This window comes from Halichoerus grypus, chromosome 4 (genome assembly GCF_964656455.1).
Source record: "Halichoerus grypus chromosome 4, mHalGry1.hap1.1, whole genome shotgun sequence".
In the NCBI taxonomy this organism is placed as follows: domain Eukaryota; kingdom Metazoa; phylum Chordata; class Mammalia; order Carnivora; family Phocidae; genus Halichoerus; species Halichoerus grypus.
This window is the reverse complement of record NC_135715.1, coordinates 172,474,092-172,500,025: the sequence shown is the minus strand read 5'-3', so window position 1 is coordinate 172,500,025 and position 25,934 is coordinate 172,474,092. Positions and strand designations below refer to the sequence as shown.

Sequence of the window (25,934 nt, the reverse complement as noted above, 5' to 3'; positions counted from 1 at the left end):
CTGTGAAATTTTATGGTCAACATTCTTCTTCTTTTTCATTAGTTAGGAAAAAAAGAAGTCATTGGCCATAGTCAGCTCCAGGGTTGACATGTTTCTGTAGCCTGCACATTGTAATAAAGAATACTATCAAGCTGTGAAATTTGGGGTGTACAGTTGAGGTTATTTTGGGGTTGATGGATTTGTGCTGCTGCATCCACGTTCTTACTAAATGTTAGATCCCTCTTGTGACTAATGATACAGCATGAGTTTGTGAGACTAGCTTGATCATTTGGGGATCAGATCTGAGGCCTTGGCCTCATTAGCACAGTAACTAACAAGATGAGCTAATTGGTCACACACCATAGTGACTTACAAAATGATTATTTGTGGAACACCAAAGATAAAGTCTTAAAGTATATTTGTGTCAAGCACAGCATTTTGGTTTATATGATTTAAAAATAAGGGAAATAATAAACAGAATAGTGCATGATATTTCCAGGCATGAGGTTTACAATACTGAACAATTTCCTAAAGTAACATTTTGGAATTCTTTTGACCATAATCCCCCTTTTCTAATAAACCTAAAACTATCATGCTCCATTTGAAAATTATTGTTGTCATCCACATGTTCCCACCAGCCAAAATCAATTTTGAAGCTTTATTTACTGTAGTCAAATATAAAATATCATATTGTTTGCTTTTACAAACCATAAATGTACTTCCTGAAATGTCCAATATGTTCTTTTTTGCTCTTCCCCCTTCTGTCCGTTCTGTCTCTAACCAACCAGGCTCAAAATTGAAAGTATATGTCTTTTCTTTTTAAGGTTTTATTTATTTGTTTGACAGAGAGAGAGAGAGAGCATAAGCATAGGGAGAAGCAGGCAGAGGGAGAGGGAGAAGCAGGCTCCCCACTGAGCAGGGAGCCCAATGCGGGGCTCAATCCCAGGACCCCGGGATCATGACCTGAGCCAAAGGCAGACGCTTAACCAATTGAGCCACCTAGGCGCCCCTGTCTCTGTCTTTTTTTTTTAAGGGGGGGTTGCAGAGGGAGAGAGAAGATCCCAAGCAGGCTTCGTGCCCAGCATGGAGCACAACGTGGGGCCCGATCCCACGACCCTGAAATCATGACCCGAGCCAAAATCAAGAGTTGGAGGCCCAACCAACTGAGCCACCCAGGCACCCCAAAATATTGTCTTTTGATAAGATATGCTACAAATGTATGCAGGTGTTAATGTAATTTCAAAATATAAATGTAATTTGTATACAAGTAGATAGCACAGATCATATTTAATGTTATTTAATGAGTACGTTAACAAAACCAGTGCAGACAAGAATATGGGACTGTTACATATGGTAAGTAAAAAATATAAATAAAAAGGAGTCCTGAATTTCAGTTGCTAAATTACATGCAAATCTAGTTAATTTCCAACATGACAGTAAACCATAACTTTCGGGGTTAGCTTCTCTTTAGGACAGACATCATTTGCAATTGATCAGTTTCTACAAGTTAAATACCTAACTTAACCATCATCAGACCCTAATGAGTAGTGAATAGTAAGTAAATCAAAGAAAGTTACATTCTCTGGTTAGATGGCCCTTAGGTGGTCTTATTTACGTGATTTTAAAAAGATAACAGCATCATCTTTTCTCCAAATTTCTGGTAACTTTTCTTAATACAAGTCATAAAAATGTGAACATATAGTACAAGTGTAAATGATGAAGTGGTGGGGTTTTGTGGGAGAGCTTTGCAGGGACTGTGTAATAGCGCACACTCCCTTTCTCTATTCATAGATCTCCCAAGATCGATTCTTTTTTTTTTTTAGGAAATTTTGTTTATCTTACACCAACTCCTGAATAGTCCTCTGGACTGTTGCCTTTGTTGGCTTTCTGATCTTTCTCATCTCATGCTGTTCTGCTTTGTAACTGATCACTACTCTTTTTTGACGATAACAATGCTTACATTTTCTGGAAAATAGGCCTCCCTTGATTGGATGCAGAGAGATAGATGAACAACTGGCTACACTTGCCTTTATTACCCTACCCCTTAATCCCATACCTCACTCACTAGGCTGTACAGATATATCTGACTCACTTACTGTGTTGGGAGTAAAGAGAATGATGACTCAGAGAAAAATTTTAAAGTGTATGCTATATGTCATTATTCTCACTGCCCAAGGGAAAAGCTCCCAAAGGCTAGAACCCTTGTGGAGGATTTCCTTCATGGGCACAACTCAGGTTCCTTCCTTGATCTCCTGCTCTCTACACCACATTTCTCAGCAATTGCTTTCTTAGTCATGCCTATACTATACGAACCTCTAATCCCCTTTTGGGAAACCCATTTCTCTATTCGCAGAGATGTGTCTGATCTTCCTCTACCATGCAATCTCTAGAAATAGTAATGCAGGGCATGGTATTTCTAAATATATGAGTTATTCAAGCTAGAATATCACCCCTGGGGGCTTCACCATGCTAGACGAAGGTGGGTGCTAGATTTAAGTTAAACCTCTTTCTCTATTCTCTCTTTCCCATTCCTCCTCCAATGTTAAATAGATATATACTCTCTCAGTGGAAGTCTCCAATTACCAAACTGAATACACACACAGACACACATGTTTCCCAGGGATAAAGGTACTTCTCAGGGTGCCTGGGTGGCTCAGTTGGTTAAGCAACTGCCTTCAGCTCAGGTCGTGATCTTGGAGTCCCAGTATCGAGTCCCACATCGGGCTCCCTGCTCGGTGGGGAGTCTGCTTCTCCCTCTGACCCTCTCCCCTCTCATGCTCTCTCTCACTCTCTCTCTCTCAAATAAATAAATAAAATCTAAAAAAAAAAAAAAAAAGGTACTTCTCAGAGAGGAAGAGAAACATTTACCTAAATATAACAATTTGCCAGGGTCACTGCTCACATATATATAACACTTTATTTATATTTATTATCCTGAGTTACCCTTTAATGAGGTTTCCTCAAAACTATGCTTTTTTTTAAGTACTCTAGAGCCATTTGCCCTTGTTCTGTAGCTTTTAATACAGAAGGAACTGCATAAACTTTGAAATGACTGCATTTCTGAAAGCATAATAGAACAACTTATTTTACTTTTTTTTTAAGCAGAAGAAGAGCCATAAGAGGGTTTCTTTTCCTCTTCCCCAAGTATCATTTTTCTCTTCCCAGGAATCAGCAAGAGAGTTCTTTCAGTTAAACTTCCTCTGGCAAGAACATGACAAAGTTCTTAAGCATTTTTTATGGGCGTGTCTCCTCAAAATATAGGTTGAGGTCCTAACCCCCAGTACCTGTGAGTGTGACTGTATTTTGAAATAGGATCTTTGCAGATATAATCAAGTTAAGAGAGGTCATACTGAATTAGGGAGGGCCCTAATCCAATATGAATAGTGTCCTTATAATAGATGAGAAGAAGGAAGGATCTTCCCCTGGAGGCTTTGGAGGGATCATGGGCCTGCCAACACCTTGATTTTGGACTTCTAGCCTCCGGAACTATGGGGGAATAAATTTCCATTGTTTTATACCTCTCAATTTGTGGTACTTTGTTATAGCAGACCTAGCAAACTAATAATGCAAGCATCATCATCATGATCATCACAGATACTGTTAATGACATCTGCTATATGGCATTCACTGTGTCATTTGGTTGACTGATTTGTATGCTAGATGACAGTGTAGAGTCTTGGGTCAGAGTTCCTCAGTTCAAATTCTGGCTCACACTTACTAGGTATATGACATAGGGCAAGTTATGTAACTGTTACCTATTAGTTCTCTTATTTTTTCACAACGTTATAATAGCCTTGAAAGACAGATACAAATATCCCCATTTCTATGCTTTCTAAGGCATAGAGAAATTTACCTATTAATTTGACTATAAACTCATGGAAATGCAGTCAGTAAGTGGAACTGTTGAATGTATTTTAAATATGCATTTTAACTTCTTATTTTGAAATAATTTCAAATTCATAGAAAAATTATAAGAATAACACAAAGAACTCTCACATACTTTGGCCCAGACTTCCCAATTGTTAACTTTTTTTACACATTTTTCTCATCACTATTTCTCCCTGTATACATTTTATATATATAAAAGGGGAGAAACCCAGTGATGAGAAAAATGTGTAAAAAATAATTATATATATATATAATTTATATATTTTACTTTTTTCCTAAGCCACTTGAGAATTATAGACATGTGCCCTCTTCTCCCTTAATACTTCAATATGTGGTTCCTAAAAACAAGAGTTCTCTCCCATCTAATGGAAGTTCAACCATGAAAATAAAGAAAATAAGGTTGATACTTAGCATGTTGTATATTTTTAAGTGAAATTTTTATCAAAGAATAGCCTACATACAAAAAAAGTACAGAAATCATAGATACACAGCTTGATGAATTTCTGCCAAGTGATCATGCCAAAGTAACCACCAGGAAGATCAGGAAATAGATCATTATCAGCACCCAAAATCTCCCCATCCTGGCCCCAGTCACTTCTTCCTCCTTTACCTCCTCCTCCCCAAAGATAACCACTGTCCTGGCTTCTATCAATGTAGATCAGTCTGGTTTTGAACTTTATATAAACAGAATTACATAACTGCATTCTTTTTTCTTTGTTTCTTTTTCTTTTTTTGCCTTGAAAGACTGGCTTCTTTCATTCAATATGTGAGGTTCATTCTTATTGTTGAGTATGTCTGTAATTTGTTTATTTCTTACTGCTGTATAGTATTTCATTGCATGAATACATCTCAATTTATCCATTCTACAGCTGTGGGACATGTAGATTATTCCCAGTGTTTCACTATAAACATTTTTGTACACATTGTTTCGTGCCCATATGTGTATATTTCTGTTGGGTTTCTTACAAGGAGTGTGCAACGGTTGGGTGGTAGGGCATGGATAAGTTTAGTTTGTACTGCCAAATAGTTTACCAAAGTGGTTGTACACTCTTTAGTAGTATATAAGAATTCCAGGTGCTTCATATCCTTATCAACACTTGGTATTATCATTCTTTTTAATTTTAGTACTTGTAGTGGGTGTATAGTTGTATCTTATTGTGGTTTTAATTTGAATCACTCTGATGACTAATGAGGTTGAGTATTTTTTTCATATATTTACAGAAAACTTGAATATTCTACCTACCTGACCCCAAAGTTAATTTTTTTTTAGTTGTTTTTCTATATTCCTTTCATACATCATGAAGGAAAGTTTTACTTGGTTAATGTGAATTAAATGAGTACTCTAATAACAGTAATGCTGTAAGAGCACCAACTTCAGTTGTATTATCTATATATCATTGCATACATACCAAATTACTTCAAAACTTACTGCCTTAAAACAATAAACATTTATTATATCACAAATTTCCTGTACGTCAAGAATTTGGGGGTACCCAAACTAGGTTAGTTAAGTGATTCTGGCTTAGGGTCTCAAGGATTACAGGGTTACAGTCAAGATGTCAGCTAGAACATCTCAACAGGGACTAGAGGTCTTGCTTCACAGTGGCTCACTCATAAGGCTGGCAAGTTGATGCTGGCTAGAGGCGGGAGGCCTCAGCTCTTCACAACATGGCCCTCTCCATAGGGGCTGCTTCAGTGTCCTCACAACATGGTGGTTGGCTTCCACCAGAGTGAGTGATCCAGGAGAGAGCAAGGTGGAAGCTACAATGTATTTGATGACCTCGCCTCTGAAATCACATTCAATCATTTCCAAGGTATCCTGTTGGCTATGCATGTGAACTGAATTTGATGTGACTATTCAAGGGCCATCCAGGAGGTTGGCTGCCACAGTTGCTCTTTAAACTCAATTGCCCAAGCTTTGTGGGGGTTTTTTATTGTTGTTTTTTGTTTTTTAATGTAGATAAGGAAAAAAGTTACCTATTTAATACATTTGTATTCATATGACAAATGCAATAAATTAATTTTTAGGGTAACTAACTTCTATTTCTTACAAGTGTTTCAGAGATTTGTGAGAATAAATGAGTTTGGATATTTTTAAGTTCCTTTTACTCATTTTTTTTTTCCTCTTTCTCAAATTTGATGAGTTATGGAGTAAACAGATTTTGTGTGTATGAAAGTATTTTTCAGTGAAGTCAGCATCTGTACAGAAGATCAGCAATTAGTAGCTACTTCTCTAGGTTAGCTGTGGGGTAAGAGATGAACAAAAGGAAAGAAGAGAGTGTTCAGACAGATGGAAAGCCTGAACAGGTCAGAGTTACTTCATATTAAAGGTTTTATTCTAAGATATGTACAAAATATTGTATGTCGTCTATCATCTATCTATCATCTATCTATCTATCTTTTATCTATCTCTCATCTAACATCTTTTACTGAGTGGACCAGTCATCTTTCTATTTTTAACACTCATCTGAGAAATGAATGAATAATTCCAAGGAAAGTGGCATTCACAAAATGTTTTTGTTCCCAAAACATTTAAATCCATTAGCTTTTCCATGTTGTCATGCTAGTTTGCTTACCCTCAGTAATCTAAGATATTAAGACAAAGTCTAGTCTGTTCAACAATTTCTCTTGGTTGTACTCAAAGCTGAGAAGTACTTTTTAAAATATACTCCCCTATTCTATTTCTAATCTTCTTGGCAATTGTCTAAATTAAATAAAAAACTAGAACAAAGCTGTCTGACCTAAGATGTTTATCATAGCATCAAAATAATTAACATTTAATGAGAAAAGGCAGACACTGTGCTTAAGCTCTTTTGTATGCATCTTGTTTACTATCGCAACCCTATAAAGTAGCTGGTATTATTATCCTAATTTTTATAGATAAGAAAATTACAGTTTAGAGAAATTAAGACCTTGACTAAGGTCACATAGCTAATAAGTGGCAGAGCTAGCCAGGAATTGAACCAAGCCATTGATTCTAAAAACATCTTCTTAACCTCTTTATAAAGTTAAGTGTTCAACAGTAGAAGGATGCTCATGTGCGTTATAACTTCAATACAGTATTATACAGTCGCTAGAAATTATGTACTCAAATAATATTTTTTGGGTTTGAAAAATATTTATAGTTTAATAGTAAATGAATAAGATACACACTGATATGATACGATATTTACATCATAATCTCAGCTATATAGAAAACTAAATATGTATGAATATCTACAGGAAAAAGAAAAGAGAAGTAGTATATACAAAAGTTAATGATATTTATCTCTAAATGTGATAAAACTATGGATAATTTTTGCTTTCTTATGCATTTCTATAATGAACATGTATTGCTCTTATAATCAGGAAAAAAGTAATAAAAATTTTTAATACTTATATGAGAGAGGAAATATAAAGACTTGGTTTCTATGATTAAAGGAATAAGTCTATTTAATAGCTGCTGTATCCGTTAAAAGGTGCAAGCCACTCAATTAGATCTGTTTCTGATGTGTGGGGCTATCAGATGTTCAGACACAATGTAATATTCTCCTGCTTGCTGTTTTCTCTTTTTCTTTCTGCCTTATGTTGGAGATAAAGCAGAAAGTGTGTGTTTCTCATTGGGAAGTTGGCATTTGAATGAGACTGCTGCTTTTCTCAGCTTAAAAAAGATAAAAGGAGTTATCAAGTAATGTTTTCTTTCACCTACGGATGTTGGTCCCACTCCAACAATTGGACTTGATTGAACTCCAGTGCTTGCAAATTTAAAAGCCTAACACAGGGATCTGCGCACTCTGAATTTTACAAATCAATGGATAAACTCAAAACAAAAACCCATTACAGAGCACCTTAATGTTTATCTGTTTGGTAAGATAAACATTTGTAAACGAGCATTTTCAGCTGTGAGCTTCAGTAATAACACTACAAGATCTGTATTGGATATTAAAAATTTGCATAGAACTATAAAGCTAGGACAAACCCAAAGGGGAAAATTGCTTTTTTAAAAATCAATTCTTCTGATCCATATTCTCAATTAAATTGTGTTTCATTCATCTAGACTAGAGTCATTTCTCTTGACGTTTGATATCATTTTTATTATTGCCTTTGTAATGTAGCATCACATGAAACAAGTGTGCCATTGGTATTTGATTAAGAGTGTTGGTTCATGGAAGCCTAGAAAGCATTGAACCAGGCAAAAGAAATGATATTAAATAGACTTATATTTGATGAGCATAATGATTGCTAATTAGTTTTCCATTTAGCTCTGATGTTGTCAAATCTAAATCTTGACCTTAAATTTGGACTTCAGTGCTTTACTTACTGAGATTACCCAAACTGGAGGAAAAGTTTTAAAAAGACCATATCTATATGGAATCAGTACTTTTGCATAAAAAGATTAGTTATTAGATTTCAGTCAGTAGACTTAAGGGCCTTAATATCTAGATCACTGCCTCACACATTGTCTCTGAGGATGGACCAGGTTCCCTCCTCCCATTTTGTCACAGACCAATACTTCGATAAAATACAATAAAATAGAAGCACTAGAAGAGTGGGCACATGAAAATAAAGACATACAAAACAGAAACACACATTTTTTTATTATTAGTTTCAACAGATATACATCATTGTCAAATTTTTCTAGAAGTTTAAAATCTTTACTCTTATTTTTTGTGCTTATCTTACCACGAAGCAACAACAAACAATTCTTGGACCTGCAGCAGTGTATAGACCACGCTTTAGTGCTGCAGTGGGTTCCTCTGCCCATCTCCAAGCCCCATGCCATTGTTTGGCTTAGGGACTTCAGATTAAGGGACTTCTCAAACCCAGAGAATCTGATGAGGCTGACTTTGTCATACTCACCTCCACCTCCCCTTGAGAAGGTCTGCAAACTATACTTACACTTTTGTGGCACCAAAATATCACTTGCAGTGTCCTGATGTCATCCCTGTATTTATAAACACTGAGGCATGTGTTCCCAAGGTTCAGCTCACTGTGGTTTCACTAGGATTCAAGTTTAGGTTTGCCTGCATTCAGAGACCAAGTTCTTTTCACTAATCTAGCCTTTCCATCTAAAATAAAATGTTACACTCTGGTAGGTTTGGTGCTGGGCACTTTTGAATTTCTGTAAGGACAATTCTAGAAGTCCAGTGCATGGTCCACGTTGCCATAGATCATTAACATGGTTAAGGTCCCGATGCCACATTGATCCTTTACCTTTACTTGGCTACTAACAATCTACTTGGTATGCATAGCACTAAGAGTAACTTTATAGCCACTCAGTGTATTCCAATTAGGAGTTATTTTCCCCCACATTACTCCATTTATTCCTAACTAGGAATTAACTCTCAAATTAACTGCAGTATGTTCATTTACCTCTGAAAATAAAACGTGTGAGTTGTTGAATGTCAAGCTCTGCCTCATGAGAAGGAAATTCTAGAGTGAATTCTCATTCAACTTGGGTAAGATAAGATTATTTGCCCTTTTTTATTGGTGGTAAAAGATGCTGATTTTAATCTAATGCTGAATATTTACCTATTATATTGATATTCACCATCAGTTTATCTGTAGGAATATTTTAAAGACAGATTGGTTTTTAAAAAAAGTTTTTTTTTAAAGTTTTATTTATTTAAGTAATCTCTACACACAATGTGGGGCTCGAACTCACAACCCGGAGATCAAGAGTTGCATGCTCTTCCAACTGGGCCATCCCGGTGCCCCAAGACAGATTGGTTTTAAAGGAAATCATTTAGGATGGATGGAACTTACTTTAGTAGGTAGCTTAAATATAAACAAGATTAAAAAATATCTCAAAATATCCAGATATTCAGAGATATAATTTAGGTGCTTCAGAAATATGTATTTGAGGAAGCCACGTTGATGGGTTCATGTCTTAAGATGGTAGTTGCATACAGGATATCTTCATTTTGCCTTAATCTTTACTTTTCCCCCCATTCCATTCTAAACTGTTTCAAGAGCATATGTTGGTCATTTCTGAGTTGATATTAGGCCGGTACTCACTCAAGAGCCCCAAATTCAAAGTAGCCCCTTGTGCACAGCTATTTCTCCTGGATTCGCCATGGGAAATGCGTGCACTGAGGATGAGGCCAGGACCACGAATACTGTTTATTACTCTGTGGGCTTGGTGCCAATACCTTGTGTGGAATTCCTAGACCTGATAGACTGTGTTGGGCTTACGTAGGGCTGAAACCATTAACTATGTGTCTTTTGTCAAAGACCTAACTAAAAGGTCTTCTTACTCTAGTGGCAAACAAACAAACAAAACAAAACAAAAAAGGTGGGATGATTTTTCTCCCCCTACGACCTAGAATGAAGTGGTCTAATGCTCTACCCCAGGTCAAGCCTTCCTTTTGCAAGACAGGAAGTGTGATTTGGGTGGGTGGTGGGAGGAGGCAGTAGGAAGGAGTTAATCAGTGGGTGGAAAACAGGGCCTGGTCTCTTGCTAGAGCTGCAGTTGGTGGGGAAGTCATCTTAATGAGACAAGTCAGAAAGGACAGGACCTCTAAGAAACCAAATCCAGCTGGAGAACACTGACAGAGAAGTGGAAGGTTTTGTTCCATTTCCTTACTGTAATAACACCGAAAGTTCTTCCCTCTGCCCCAACACCATGGCCCAGCAAAGGTCCTCAGAAATTAACATTGCTTCTCCTTAAGGGTAGAGGGCAAGGAGGAATGCAACCTTGATCCTGACCCCCAGAAGCCAACAATGTATATTGTCCAACAGATGGTTAATGCTGTGGTCATGATTTACCTACCCGGGCATGTCTGGGGGTCTGCCAGCTGTATCAATGGAGAGGTGAACCAGAAGCTAATGCCTCTTCCCTACCAGTCTTCCATATTGTCTGTGCTGCCTCATTCCTCCCACATTCCATTTAAATCAAGGGAGGCACAAGACCCTGCTGCTTTGCATTGTGACGAGCTGTATCTTGATCATAGCCTCTGAAGCCTCTGGGATGCTATGCGGCAGAGCAGCTACAAGCATGAATCAATTAAGCGGCTATTAGGTTCAGCCTCCCAGGCCATGGTATAGTCAGCTTCATGCTGACTTTGTTATATATGAAATCCCCAAAGAGAATAATACCTTATCTAAACTTTCATTATATTTTATAGTAGAATGAATATGGATCGATAATAAATTTTGCTCTAATCTAACATTAGCTTCAGAAGAGTTTCACCTTTTTCCTCTTTCTCTATCAAGAAGTCAAATTATAACCATAAAAATAAAAGCTTTTCTACTTAAGGACTCTGTGAAGAGAACAATGGTTCTCTTTATAATATTAATATTTTAGCTTATATTTTAAAATAAGCTTGGGTGATTTATATAATGTAGAATTAAATTTATTTTTCAAAACATGAACTTACATTTGGATGTTTCTGAAAACTAACTTTTTTAAAATAAAAACTGTAGGGGAGGAAAACTTTTCTAGGTTCTTTGGCTGGCCTAATAATTAGATTGACATAGACAAGTTAACAGGAGGAAAACAATTTAATTTTATTTGTACGGGAGCTCGTAGAAATATGAGATTCAAAGGAGTGACCAAAGCAGGCAGCTTTTATACCTTTTATACCTTTTAAACAAACAATTATTTGTGAATTATTTTGACAAAGGGGTTTGGGCAAATTAATAAAGAATTAGCAAGGCTTGTTTATACAGCTTTCTTGGCCCTGAATTCCCTATCTCTGGCAATAAGCATGCCTTCTACCTACCAAGTGCAGGGTGGATACTCTTCACAGGGGCATTTATTTCCTGCTTTCAGAGGGACAGAAGACAGAGTGTCTTTCTTGCATTAGCTGTTTCTTAAGTGGTGCTTAATTCAAGATAATCAATATGTTAAAGTTGCATATTTTGGAGTGGCCTTCCCTGAACCCCATCACTATGAAATTAGATCATATATTATTAAAATATAATAATTATATATTTTTTTAATTTAACTTTTTAAAATTGGGAAATCCATCAAATATATGGACAAGAATGGGAAACAAAATTGTGGAAATTCATTGTTTATATATCTATTACTAAGCTTTAGTAAAATAGTATTATGCCCTTCATACCTGGAGAGTTTCTGAAGAAGAAATGGTATACTACAGATGTAAATGTGGTCACCTTTAATTTTCCCCATCCCATTACCCTCCCTCGCTCTCAGAGATAACCATTATTATGAAATCAATTTGTGTCATTCCCATGGTTTGTGTATTTTTACTCTGTATACATAGAAACTATAAGTCTTATTTTGCATACCGTCATAGTGTACATATCTTTCTCCAACTTGATTTCCAAATTCAACATTTCAGAGAATTTTTGACCTGGGGAACATGGCACATGTATACAGCTAGATAAACCCCAAGCCTTTGAACTGGTGCTACCTGAACTCTTGAAAGTACAGGTGCATGCATAATTTTCTGAGAAGTAGGTCCATAGCTTTCTCAAAATTCTCAACTTTATGTTTGACCTCAGAAGTCACCTGTCTTCAAAATTTAGAGACTCTATTAATGTACAAAGCTTTTTTTCCTAATCATGATGTATAATTCATTTTCTTTATTTTTTTCTATGTGTTCCATTCTGGGTGAAGCATTTTTTTTTAAAAAAGGATGATTCCAAGACACCTGGGTGGCTCAGTTGGTTAAGCGGCCAACTCTTGGTTTTGGTTCAGGTCATGATCTCAGGGTCCTGGGATCCACCCGCGTCGGCCTAGGTGCAAGGAGTCAGCTTGAGGATTCTCTCTCTCCCTCTCCTTCTGCCCCTCTCCCTGCTTGGGTACACGTGCATGCGCACGCTTTCTCTCTCAAATAAATAAATAAATCTTAACTAAATAAAGATGATTGCATGGATAAGCTTTTCTTTCTTTTCTTTTTCTCTTCTCTTCTCTTCTCTTCTCTTCTCTTCTCTTCTCTTCTCTTCTTTTCTTTCTTTTTTCTTTTGGGAGGTAAGTGACCCCGGTTTTGAAGGCTGGGAAGGACTTAGTAAAACTGCAGGTGCCACTCTGACCGCTAGAGGGCACTAGCACAATTAAAAACGGAGAAGGTGTCTCTTGGAGTACAGAAATACAAATGCCAGAGGAGTCGCTTGCAAGATCTTTACATATTTATTTATCTCTGTTTACAGATCCCTACGTGGAGCTTCTAATATGTTCTAAAACTTTCATGTTCAAGCTATTTTAATGTTATCAGTCTCATAAAGCAAATTTAAAGCAAGCCTGAAAGAGAGGCCTTAAATAAATGAAGAACACTACAGCTCGATTCTGGCTAATTATCTAGTCATTGCTGAATTTTTAAGATACCAATTACTGGTCAATTAACTGATATCTTTATCAATAAAAATTAACATAACTTAGGAGTTTACATAGAAAAAGCAGCCTCCTCAATTAAGACTTTCCTAAAAATGCTTTGTCATGTGGGCATCCCTTGTTACACATCCATTCTTTGGGATCACTCCATATCTTCCTTTTGCCAATGAAGAAGAAGGCTGTGGGCATTTTTCATCCTGAAGGCTGTGCTCTGAACTCTGGCAGCAAGCAGTTATTTCGCCCGAGATCCTGCCCATCACCCATTTGCTTTTCTGCGTGTGTACTGAGAGAGCTAAGGTAGACAGGGATCAATTTCCCTTCTCCTAAATGAGAACTACTTGAGGGCTTTCTGTGTGCTGACTGCCAATTGTCAATTAAGAGCCGAGAAAAGGCAACCCAAGCAACTATTTTAACATAAGAACATTAAAATAACTTTACGATTCACAAGAAGGGTTTGCCTGACAATAATTCCTTGAGATAAGAAATTAATATATGGCTATTTCCCTGTATGGATCAGGAAACTGATGCTCCTGAAATAGTCCATGCTGTGGACTATTCATGACCTTGATTGCCCCTTCTTGTTAACAAGTGTCAGAGTAAAGACCTCTCTGGAGGTTTTCTCATTTCTAGTCAGTTAGAAGTAGGTAAGACTTCTTACCTATTGATCCATTCCTTTCCTTACTTGTTTGGAATACATTTCTTTTTGATGTTTAATTAATCTATAGCATGGTGTCTTTTTTAAAAATTCATGTTATTTAAGCCATTTTCCTTATTTTGTTCTACATTTCCCCCCTAAATCTTTGTGTCTTAACTGTTATTTTGATACAGTCTCAGGATTATCTTGTAAGTAGGTAGCTATTAATTCATTTATTCTATTGAACAAAATAAAGATCCCATCCAAATGGAGCTTACATTCCATCATAAATAATAAACATAATAAATAAGTAAATTACATCATATGTTAGAAGGTGCTACATACAATAGAAAAATGATAAACAGAGCAGAAGAAGGACAATGGAGAATCAGGGTTGGGCTTGGAGTTTTAAGTAGGGCCTTCCTGAGAAGGAGTTGAGGGAGCTAGCCCTCTGAATAGCTGGAAGAAGGCAGACAACTGGTAAGAAACAGGCCTTCAAGCCAGAGAGTACCTGGCTTGTTGAGGATTATAGAGGAGGGGATTGGCACAGTTGGGGTGGAGTGAATGGAGGGGAACACACAAAGGGAGGCAGTTGAAGAAGTGTGCTGGGGAGTAGCCCATGGGAAGAATTTGTGGTCTGTGTAAGGGCTTAGATTTTGATTCTGAGTGGAATGGGTGGCCATGGAGTGGAAAGCTAGAATCAGAGCAGATATTTTAAACAGGATCACTCTGGCTGGAGAAGAGACTATGTCTGTGATTTGGGGGGAGAGCTAAGTGTAAAAGCAAAACAAATAAGTGAGAACTATATCAATCCACATCAAACAGAGCAGGGCAATGGGGCTGGAGGGGTGAAAGGAGGTCTGCCAACCCAATTTCCTGATGATTGAAAGTAGAATGCGATAGAAAAAGAAGAGGTAAGAATGGCTCCAAGTTTTGCACCCAAGCAACTGGACAGATGGAGATGCCATCAACTGAGAGGGTGAATAAAAGCTGTGAGTGGTGTACGCTGGGGGGCTGAGGGGGCAGATCAGGAATTCAGATTGGAATTACTAGCTTTTAGATGTAATTAGACATGAAATGTTGTTGATCAGGTGGCAGGATATGGGAATCTGGACTTCAGGAGAGAAGTCGGACCTGGACAAGGTATGAGAGTATCAGTGTTATAGGCATGTGGCTGGATACTGTTGGGGGGAAACAAAGCACCAAGGACCTATTCCTGGGTACCCCAAAGTTAAGAGGATGAGAGGAAGACCCAGCAAAGGAGTGGGTGGCGAGGTAGCAGGACGGTCAAGCAAGTGTAGTGTCCTCCTGAAGAAAGAAAGGGTCATGGGGAGGAGAGGCTGCAGATGCCCATTGAACTTTATCCACATCCTGTAACCCTCCTGCATTTTCCTACCCAGAAAAACTATCAAGTGGACTTGCAGCATGGAAATTTTCCTCTGAAGGAAAACACACAGGAGAGGGAATTTATGTCATTCCTAGTGTTCCCCTACCCCCATTCGTTACACATTTGTTTTTTTAAAAGAAAATATTAGTATGGATTGAATTTTACTATCTAAGAATAAAATGCAGTAAATAGAAACTTGTTGAAATAATTCAAACTACAACATCTTACTTCTGAGATAATAACTCTGTATTTCACAGAATTCTATATTCTGTATTCTGTTATTCTTAATGCATGTGTTAATTTGACTATTTTGATTAGTTCAGTAATCTCTCAGATTGGAGGAGCTTGTACTATCCTATTTTACAGGTACAAGAACTGAGGCTTTAAAAGTTACTTATGACTACCTCTTTGACATAGCCAGTATTACAGATTTCCACAAAGCATATACTTTTCAAATGTGCGTCTGTGACTAAAATTTGAAGGATAACATATCTACAAGAAGAATATCAATTTTATCTGCCTTTCTCTCATAAGGGTACTTTATAAAGACATACATTAAAGAATATTTTTTCCTAACATTCTGAAAGAACCTTTGGGAAATTTTCACCCAGAAACTATGCAGTCTTTTGCACTTAAAATTCCGAGCAAGGTGGATTTGATATGAATTGGGAAAACCTCTTCATCGGGCAGGTTTGCAATATTTACCAAATCTTAAAGCTTTGGAATGTCCAGTTTGATCCAACAATTCTGCAATTAGAAATTTGCCCTAAGAGGGTGCCTGGGTGGCTCAGTCGGTTAAGTGTCTGCCTTCGGCTCAGGTCATGGTCCCAGGGTCCTGGGATTGAATCCACCATCAGGCTCCTTGCTCAGTGGGGAACCTGCTTCTCCCTCTGCCTGCTGCTCCCCCTGCTTATGCTCTCCCTCTCATGATCTCAGGGTCCTGGAATCAAGCCCCGAGTTGGGAGAAGAAAGCAGGTGATTAAGCAATTTGTGTGGTAGAATACTCTTTTTATTGAAGATTATATCTCTATAGAGAGAAACACTGGAGGTCAGCTAGTTTTTATGTAAAGGGCCAGATAGTAAATATTTTAAGTTGTGTGGGGCACATGGTTTCTGTTGTAACTACCCAGCTTGGCTGTTGTGGCAAAAACAGTCATCCACAATATGTCCATAATGGGGCATAGCTGAATTCAGCCCCTGGGTTAGTTTGCCAGGCCATGCGGTATGGTAGCTTGCTGACCACTGATCTATAATTGTAAACAATGACTATCTCTAGGAATTATAATTCTTGATTTAATTTTCTTCTCTTTGCTTCTCTACAAGATCATAGTTCTTTTTTTTTTTTTTTTTTAAGATTTTGTTTATTTGAGAGAGAGGATGAGCAGGGGGAGGGGCAGGGCAGAGGGAGAAGCAGGCTCCCAGCTGAGCAGGGAGCCCAATGTGGGGCTTGATCCCAGGACCCTGGGATCATGACCTGAGCTGAAGGCAGACACTTAACTGACTGAGCCACCCAGGCATCCCAAGATCATAGTTCTTTGTTGCCAACAGAAATACAGTTTTGATGAAATGAGGATAAAGCATTTAATTATATTTCATTTTTATATTATCAATGATATACTGCTACTGATAATAATTCAATCAGAATAGGATTGGGTCACATAACTATTACAAAATATCAGAAGAATAAATTAAAATAAAAACAACTCTTGATTACTCAGAGACTGAGCATGTTCTTTTATAGTCTAGTTCTTTGCGATGGTTTAAATTCTGGACCAGCTTTCCCTGTGATGCAAAAGATTTCCTATGCAATATGTGCCCCCAAATAAAAGATGATTTTCGTATTAGCTTTGGAAAAACATAGCTAGGAATTAGGAAGTTTGGTTGGTAGGACAAATAGACATTACATTTCAAAGAATTTTCCAAAACCTAAATTTTGGAGTATCAGAAGCATTCTTTGCTTCACGGGAGGAGGGAACAAGGTCAGTTGCTTGTGTAACTCAAGTAATGTGCCGTGTTCTCAGGGCTCCCAGCCTTGTGCAGTCCATTCAGTGGTGTGCTGGCAAATACTTCACAGCCAGCATTGGTAGGGAAGAGGGGGAAAGAGACGGCGGGGGTGGGGGCTGATCTGTACTATTTGCCAATTTCTGTGGTGTAAATATTCCCAACTGTGGGCAATTTTAAGCTACCAGTGGGACTCGTAAAATTCCTGAATATTTAACAATCCCCTGTGTAAGCCTGTGTGCACCAGCTGCAGCGTAGTACTGGGTCCAATTGAAATGAATTGAGCCCCCATCCCACTTACTGTAAAAAACACCAGGCCCTACTTTTCCACCCTGGTACCCCTCCATCTTTCCAGGAAGCCCCGAGTGTGTATATTCTCCCGGCAGGGGTTCTCCTGCTGCCTGCTTTTTCAGAGTTGCTCTGCTCTTAATCCCTCCGGCTGTTGAGGTTGCTGTCTGCTGCCATATAGGCCTCAGCCCTATGCCTTCCTTTAGAGGGCTGTTATAGGATGACTTGTTGTCATTCTCACTTTTGTTCCACCAAGTCTTGCTAGCTCCAGCTTGAAAAAAAAGTTCTGAACTCTGGATAATACTGTTCTGTCCATCTCCATCTCCCAGACTCATCCAAGACACTGGTGTCTCTTTCCTGGATGACTGCAGCAGCCTCATAATTGGCCTCCCGTTCATCCCACACAGTAACCAGAGCCATTAAAAAAAATTAAAATGTAATACTTACAGGTACCGAGCAGCAAAAAAAAAAAAAAAAATTATTTGAACGTAAGAGAAGTCAGAAACGTTTTGCTATCAAGTTGTTCAAATGTCAGCATTTAGTTACAAAACATGTATCAAAAGAACTCATTTTAAAAGAACAATTTTAAATGGGTGTGTGTCCCTTGGTTTTAATAAAATTCGATTTGGTATGCAGCCACCAGTCTCAAGTGGCAGAGGTAGCATTTGAGTTCATGTCTTTGTGACCAGAGAATCTATGCTTGACTCTCAAACAGAACTGACTTTGTGTTAAGAGTAGGGGCCTGAGCACCGAGAAGGAATCAGAATCTCATTGATCTCACCTGGTGTTGGCCTTTATAGATTCCAGGATGGCTTTGGTGGGATGAACCACAGGGAGTGTGACAAGGGGGACCTTTGCACTTTCACGACAATCCTAGTGTTGCTGGGGGAATCTGAAGGCTGTTTGGGGATGTTGGTGATGAGTGGCTTCCAGAGCCTGTGCTCTAGTCTGGCAGCAAAAGTGTGATTTTCTCCCCAGCTCTGACTACTCTTCATAGTTTCAGCCAGACCCCAGAGGCCTGACACCACCCCTTCCCTGCATCCCAGGGATGGCACTGAAGGAGCACAAAGGAGAGAGACAGTCCTCCACTCAAAACACTGGCAGTGCAGGACAGACTCTGGGAGAGGTCGGCTGGCCACAGAGCTGTGACCAGCTTCTGCCTGAGGCCAGTTCGGTCTTTTATCACACAGCTCAGGAGACTCCATCAGCTTGAGCCTTACCACTCCAAGCTGCTGCCCTGCCCAAAATTTCCATTTACACTTACTGTAGGGCTGGCTATGGAGTCATGAACATCATTTAAATATAATCTCACTTTCGTGTAATAAGACTACAGGGCATTGAGCTGTGCTGTCTTTGTATTTCAATTTTACTATTATGAAATAAAGGGCTTATTGACAATATTTTTTCCTGACAATAATTCACTAGGTGCTGTCAACAGCAAAAATCTTAATGGACTTCTCTATGTGAGCCATATGTGTTATTCCTTTTTTTTCTTACCCTCAGGGCCATTTGGAACGAAGGATTCTTGGGAAATGGACAACATATTGTCAAGTTTGAAAGCATATGGGGCTGAACAGGATTCCGCTGAAGGTTTGTGGTCTTATAACACAATATTTGTAAGCAATTAAGGTTCACCAAACTCTATAAAAACTTACCACAGCTGTGAATCAAATTAGTGCCTTGACCCACCCAATTAGACAAAGAAAACATCAATATCATAGGGAGGCAGCCAATTCCCTTCCTAGAATTAATGTAAATAAAAATCTAATGAACACTTTTCAAACTAGAAGAAAGAAGCTGTGCTAAAAGATGCAAAATTGCAGGAAGGAGAGAGTCCCTTCAGGTTTGATTAGTGAACCGACAGGGAGAAACGTTTTTTGGTATCTCAGCAAAATTTTCTTTTTGATTCCAATCAATCTCTCTTCTTTTTTATAAGGACTGACTGCCCATAGATTTAAAGTCATTGCCTTGTCAGTTGAGATTGAAGAGCAAAGAGTTTCAAGCCTTGTAGTGAGCCATTGCTGAACTATTCAGTGATTTCAAACTACACCCAAATGCAGGTGTAACAGCCAGCCATATGTGTGCTGAGGTCCTTCATCCTTGCCAATAAGAGATAGATGTCTCAGATCTTTGGATGGAACAAGAACAATGATATAAGTACTTACTTCCTGTCGCTAGTTTCCTGTTCTTATTTCCTCTCTGCTTTCTCTATTCTTCAGTCAGAGTTTTCAATGACAAAACCAATCAAGAAGCATGAACTTGACAATAAATTTAAGAAATCTAGGTGAGGAAGTGCAAAGTAGGGATGACTTACTGTAAATTGTCAATTTTCCAGCTGGAAGGATATTTTGGGGGTCTTCTCTAGATGGAAATAGGACTCCCATCAAAATCCTTTTGTACTTTAAGTAGCAACTGAAAGATGCTTTGCTCTAAAATTCTATAAACAAATGAATTTTTAAAGTTTTGCTAGAACAACCCTAGGCTTGTCTCAGAGTTATTATATATATTTATATATATGAAAATGTATTTTATCATTTATGGAGAAGAATGATATAATTATCAGTGTGATTAAAAAATAATAAAAACCAGAGAAAATAAAAAAAATGTTTTGCTAGAAAAGAATAGTGGGGCAACAGTAGAAATGGTTTTCTCAGTTTTCATGCTATTTATTTTGTCTGTATATCCAAAATAATCCTACACAGGCTGTGGAATAAGTTGGTCTGATTATTTTGATTATCATCAGTCAGGCCATTAATAGATTTGTAGCATATTTTACTAGCAGCCTGTGTCATAGTCTTGACATCTTGATTATATACCCTTGGGATTTGAGAATCATAATGCCTTATTTTTTTCCAGAGTATACCTGGTGCCCTGCAGACAACTTAAAAGGCACATTTTTTTCCCCCTAGATAGTTCAGTAGCAAGTGTAAGATAAGCTACCAGTATCTTAGATAAGTTTTTACCCGAGAGGGGTGAGGGATATAATACATCTCATAGATGTGAAGACTTTATAAAAATTATTTGAAGATTATGCCAGAAGTGAGCTCTTAAATTCAAAATGTTGTCATTTTTTTCCTTTTAGACTTGATGTATTTCTTTAAATGCTCAGGAAAGGTAAAGGTAAATTATTTGCATCCTTCCATTTTATGGGGAACTTACTTGTTTTGGGAAGTCAGCTTGAATATTAAACTCTCCTGGCTTGCACTTCTTGCACCAATTCACCTGTTTGTATTCCTCATTCCTAAAGATATCATGGAGATCATTAGCAACAGCTTTTGTAGAATTCTTGGCAAGGAGCCAATACTTGTACTGAATAAAATACATACTTTTTATAATTGATCAGAGAGGGTAAATAACCCATTCTGTCATCACCTTCAGAACCACTGCATTTCCACTAATTGAATTATGTTTTCTAGTGGTTTGAATTTTCTGTTTGAAACAGAACAATGAAACAAAATAGGATCTCTTTTCTCTAAACTCCCCTCGTTTATTGAACACTACAGTACAGAGTGAATTTATTCAATATCATATTTTAGTGGTTGTTAGTCACCATTACGCTTTTTTTTATATCTTCAGGTTAAATAAAATTTGTAGACATTCGTGAGGCATTAAATTGAGTTTATTGTATAAGTCAAACTGTAACACATTAATGTTCAGTTAATATATTCCATTTCCCCCACTAATCCATTCTCTGTCCCTCCTTTCCTTTATTTCCTTTCCTTCCTTATGTCCATATATTTGCTAAATATCTACAGTGTTTTATTCAGAGTTGAGTAGATATCCCCTTGTTTCCAAGGAGCTCCCAATTGTGGGGCAGCTGATGATCTCCCCTTTGAAAATCTAACCTATTTTATGACTCATGAACTCCCTTGATAGAGACATGTTATCTATTATCCATTTGTATACAGTTTTCTTCCATTGTTTTCCACCATATTGCAAGCTATTTTTTGTGACTTATTTGATGTTAATTGCTTCAATCACTTCTTTAAAAGATACAATTACATTTGTTTTCTTTCAGTTCCCTAGCAACTTCTCAGTTCTTCAAGACCTCACAAAAATAATTCAGGCTGTGGTGAATTCATTAACAAATTCCCTTTGTAATTTAGGATTCTTGTCAGACCTGCCAATGTGTGCAGAGCATATTAGAAATGAGCATCTTCCCTAACCTGCTTATAAAACAAAAACAAATAACAACTCCTATTCTTTTTTTTTTTTAATGTCAAACATTTTGCTAAGTGTCTTTTTTTTTTTTGTAGTTTTTAATTTTATTATGTTATGTTAGTCACCATACAATACATCATTAGTTTTTGATGTAGTGATCCACGATCCATTGTTTTCATATAACACCCAGTGCTCCATGCAGTACGTGCCCTCCTTAATACCCATCACCGGGCTAACCAATCCCCCTCCCCCCTCCCCTCTAAAACCCTGTTTGTTTCTCAGGTCCATAGTCTCTCATGGTTCATCTCTCCCTCCAATTCCCCCCGCCCATTTTTCCCTTCCTTCTCCTAATGTCCTCCATGTTATTCCTTATGTTCCACAAATAAGTGAAACCATATGATAATTGACTTTCTCTGCTTGACTTATTTCACTTAGCATAATCTCCTCCAGTCCCATCCATGTTGATGTAAAAGTTGGGTATTCATCTTTTCTGATGGCTGAGTAATATTCCATTGTATATATGGACCACATCTTCTTTATCCATTCATCTGTTGAAGGGCATCTCAGCTCTTTCCACAGGTTGGCTATTGCGGACATTGCTGCTATGAACATTGGGGTGCATATGGCCCTTCTTTTCACTACATCTGTGTCTTTGGGGTAAATACCCAGTAGTGCCATTGCTGGGTCATAGGGTAGCTCTATTTTTAAATTTTTGAGGAACCTCCACACTGTTTTCCAAAGTGGCTGTACCAACTTGCATTCCCACCAACAGGGTAAGAGAGTTCCCCTTTCTCCACAACCTCTCCAACATTTGTTGTTTCTTTCCCTGTCCATTTTTGCTATTCTAACTGGTGTAAGGTGGTATCTCAGTGTGGTTTTGATTTGGATTTCCCTGATGGCTAATGATGATGAACATTTTTTCATGTGTCTGTTAGCCATTTGTATGTCTTCTTTGGAGAAGTGTCTGTTCATGTCTTCTGTCCACTTTTTGACTTGATTATTTGTTTTTTGGGTGTTGAGTTTGAGAAGTTCTTTATAGATTTTGGATACCAGCCCTTTATCTGTAGTGTCATTTGCAAATATCTTCTCCCATTCTGTGGGTTGCCTCTTTGTTTTGTTGACTGTTTCCTTTGCTGTGCAGAAGCTTTTTATCTGATGAAGTCCCAAAAGTTCATTTTTGCTTTTGTTTCACTAGCTTTTGGAGATGTATCTTGAAAGAAGTTGCTGTGGCCGATGTCAAAGAGGTTACTGCCTATGTTCTCTTCTAGGATTTTGATGGATTCCTGTCTCACATTGAGGTCTTTCATCCACTTTGAGTTTATCTTTGTGAATGGTGTTAGAGAATGGTCGAGTTTCGTTCTTCTGCATGTGGCTGTCCAATTTTCCCAGCACCATTTATTGAAGAGACTGTCTTTTTTCCATTGCATGTTTTTTCCTGCTTTGTCGAAGATTATTTGACCATAGAGTTGAGGGTCCATATCTGGGTTCTCTATTCTGTTCCATTGGTCTGTATGTCTGTTTTTGTGCCAGTACTGTGCTGTCTTGGTGATCACTGATTTGTAATATAGCTTGAAATTGGGCAACGTGATGCCCCCAGCTTTGTTTTTCTTTTTCAGCATCTCCTTGGCGATTCGGGTCTTTTCTGATTCCATACAAATTTTAGGATTGTTTGTTCCAGCACTTTGAAAAATGTCATTGGAATTTTGATTGGGATGGCATTGAAGGTATAGATTGCTCTGGGTAGCATAGACATTTTAACAATGTTTATTCTTCTGATCCATGAGCATGGAATATTTTTCCATCTTTTTGTGTCTTCTTCAATTTCTTTCATGAGTGTTTTGTAGTTCCTAGAGTATAGATCCTTTACCTCTTTGGTTAGGTTTATTCCGAGGTATCTTATGGTTTTTGGTGCTATTGTAAATGGAATCGTTTCTTTAATTTCTCTTTCTACAGTTGCGTTGTTAGTGTATAAGAAAGCAACTGATTTCTGTGCATTGATTTTGTATCCTGCCACATTACTAAATTGCTGGATGAGTTCTAGTAATTTGGGGGTGGAGTCTTTTGGGTTTTCCACATAAAGTATCATGTCGTCTGAGAAAAGAGAGAGTTTGACTTCTTCTTTGCCAATTTGAATACCTTTTATTTCTTTTTGTTGTCTGATTGCTGTTGCTAGGACTTCTAGTACTATGTTGAACAACAGTGGTGAGAGTGGGCACCCTTGACGTGTTCCTGATCTTAAGGGAAAGGCTCTCAGCTTTTCCCCATTGAGGATGATATTCGCTGTGGGTTTTTCATAAATGGATTTTATGAGCTTGAGGAATGTTCCCTCTATCCCTATACTCTGGAGAGTTTTAATCAGGAAAGGATGTTGTATTTTGTCAAATGCTTTTTCTGCATCAATTGAGAGGACCATATGGTTCTTCTCCCTCCTCTTATTAATGTGTTCTATCACATTGACTGATTTGCGAATGTTGAACCACCCTTGCATCCCGGGGATAAATCCCACTTGGTCATGGTGGGTGATCCTTTTAATGTATTGTTGGATCCTATTAGCTAGGATTTTGTTGAGGATTTTGGAATCCATATTCATCAGGGATATTGGCCTGAAATTCTCCTTTTTGATGGGGTCTTTGCCTGGTTTGGGGATTAAGGTAATGCTGGCCTCATAGAATGAGTTTGGAAGTTTCCCTTCTGTTTCTATTTTTTGAAACAGCTTCAGGAGAATAGGTATTATTTCTTCTTTGAATGTTTGGTAGAATTCCCCAGGGAATCCATCAGGCCCTGGACTCTTGTTTTTTGGGAGGTTTTTGATCACTGCTTCAATCTTGTTACTGGTTATTGGCCTATTCAGGTTGTCAATTTCTTCCTGTTTCAGTCTTGGCAGCTTATAGGTTTCTGGGAAGGCCTCCATTTCATCCAGATTGCTCAGTTTATTGGCATATAGTTGTTGATAATAATTTCTAATAATTGTTTCTATTTCCTTGGTGTTAGTCGTGATCTCTCCCCTTTCATTCATAATTTTATTAATTTGGGTCCTTTCTCTCTTCTTTTGGATAAGTCTGGCCAGTGGTTTATCAATCTTATTAATTCTTTCAAAGAACCAACTTCTAGTTTCGTTGATCTGATCTACTGTGTTTCTGGTTTCTAATTCATTGATTTCTTCTCTAATTTTAATTATTTCTCTTCTAATGCGTGGCTTAGGCATCGTTTGTTGCTTTTTCTCTAGTTCTTTAAGGTGTAGAGTTAGTTGGTGAATTCAGGATTTTTCTATTTTTTTGAGTGAGGCTTGGATGGCTATGTATTTCCCCCTTAGGACCGCCTTTGCAGTATCCCATAGGTTTTGGACCGATGTGTTTTCATTCTCATTGATTTCCATGAATTGTTTAAGTTCTTCTTTGATTTCTTGGTTGACCCAAACATTCTTGAGCAGAGTGGTCTTTAGCTTCCAAGTGTTTGAATTTCTGCCAAATTTTTCCTTGTGATTGAGTTCCAGTTTTAGAGCATTGTGGTCTGAGAATATGCAGGGAATAATCTCAATCTTTTGGTATCGGTTGAGACCTGATTTGTGACCCAGTATATGGTCTATTCTGGAGAAAGTTCCATGTGCGCTCGAGAAGAATGAGTATTCTGTTGTTTTAGGGTGGAATGTTCTGTAAATATCTATGAGGTCCATCCGGTCCAATGTATCATTCAAAGCTCTTGTTTCCTTGTTGATTTTCTGCTTAGATGATCTGTCCATTGCTGAGAGTGGAGTATTGAGGTCTCCTACAATTAACGTATTGTTATCAATATGACTCTATTTTGGTTAACAGTTGGCTTATGTATATGGCTGCTCCCATGTTGGGGGCATAGATATTTACAATTGTTAGATCTTCTTGTTGGATAGACCTTTAAGAATGATATAGTGTCCTTCTGTGTCTCTAATTACAGACTTTAGTTTAAAATCTAATTTTTCTGATATAAGAATTGCTACCCCAGCTTTCTTTTGAGGTCCGCTGGCATGGAAGATGGATCTCCATCCCTTCACTTTCAGTCTGGATGTATCTTTAGGTTCAAAATGAGTCTCTTGTAGACAGCATATGGATGGGTCCTGTCTTTTTATCCAGTCTGCAACCCTGTACTGTTTTATGGGAGCGTTTAGGCCATTCACGTTGAGAGTGATTATTGAAAGATACGAATTAATTGTCATCATGTTGCCTGTGAAGACGTTGTTTTTATAGATTGTCCCTGTAAATTTCTGTTGTATATCACTCTTGGGGTCTTTCTCCTTTTATAGAACCCCCCTTAATATTTCTTGCAGGGCCAGCTTAGTGGTC

At 37.9% G+C, this 25,934-nt stretch overlaps 1 long non-coding RNA gene across 1 annotated transcript in view; it reads left to right on the top strand.

The window, feature by feature from the left end:
- Positions 1-19,041, top strand: part of LOC144381522 (uncharacterized) — a 38,219-nt gene extending 19,178 nt beyond the window's left edge. The window contains exon 3 of the long non-coding RNA XR_013446789.1: positions 18,961-19,041. This is a non-coding gene — a long non-coding RNA (uncharacterized LOC144381522). The remainder of the gene's footprint in view (positions 1-18,960) is intronic.
- Positions 19,042-25,934: the final 6,893 nt, after the last annotated feature.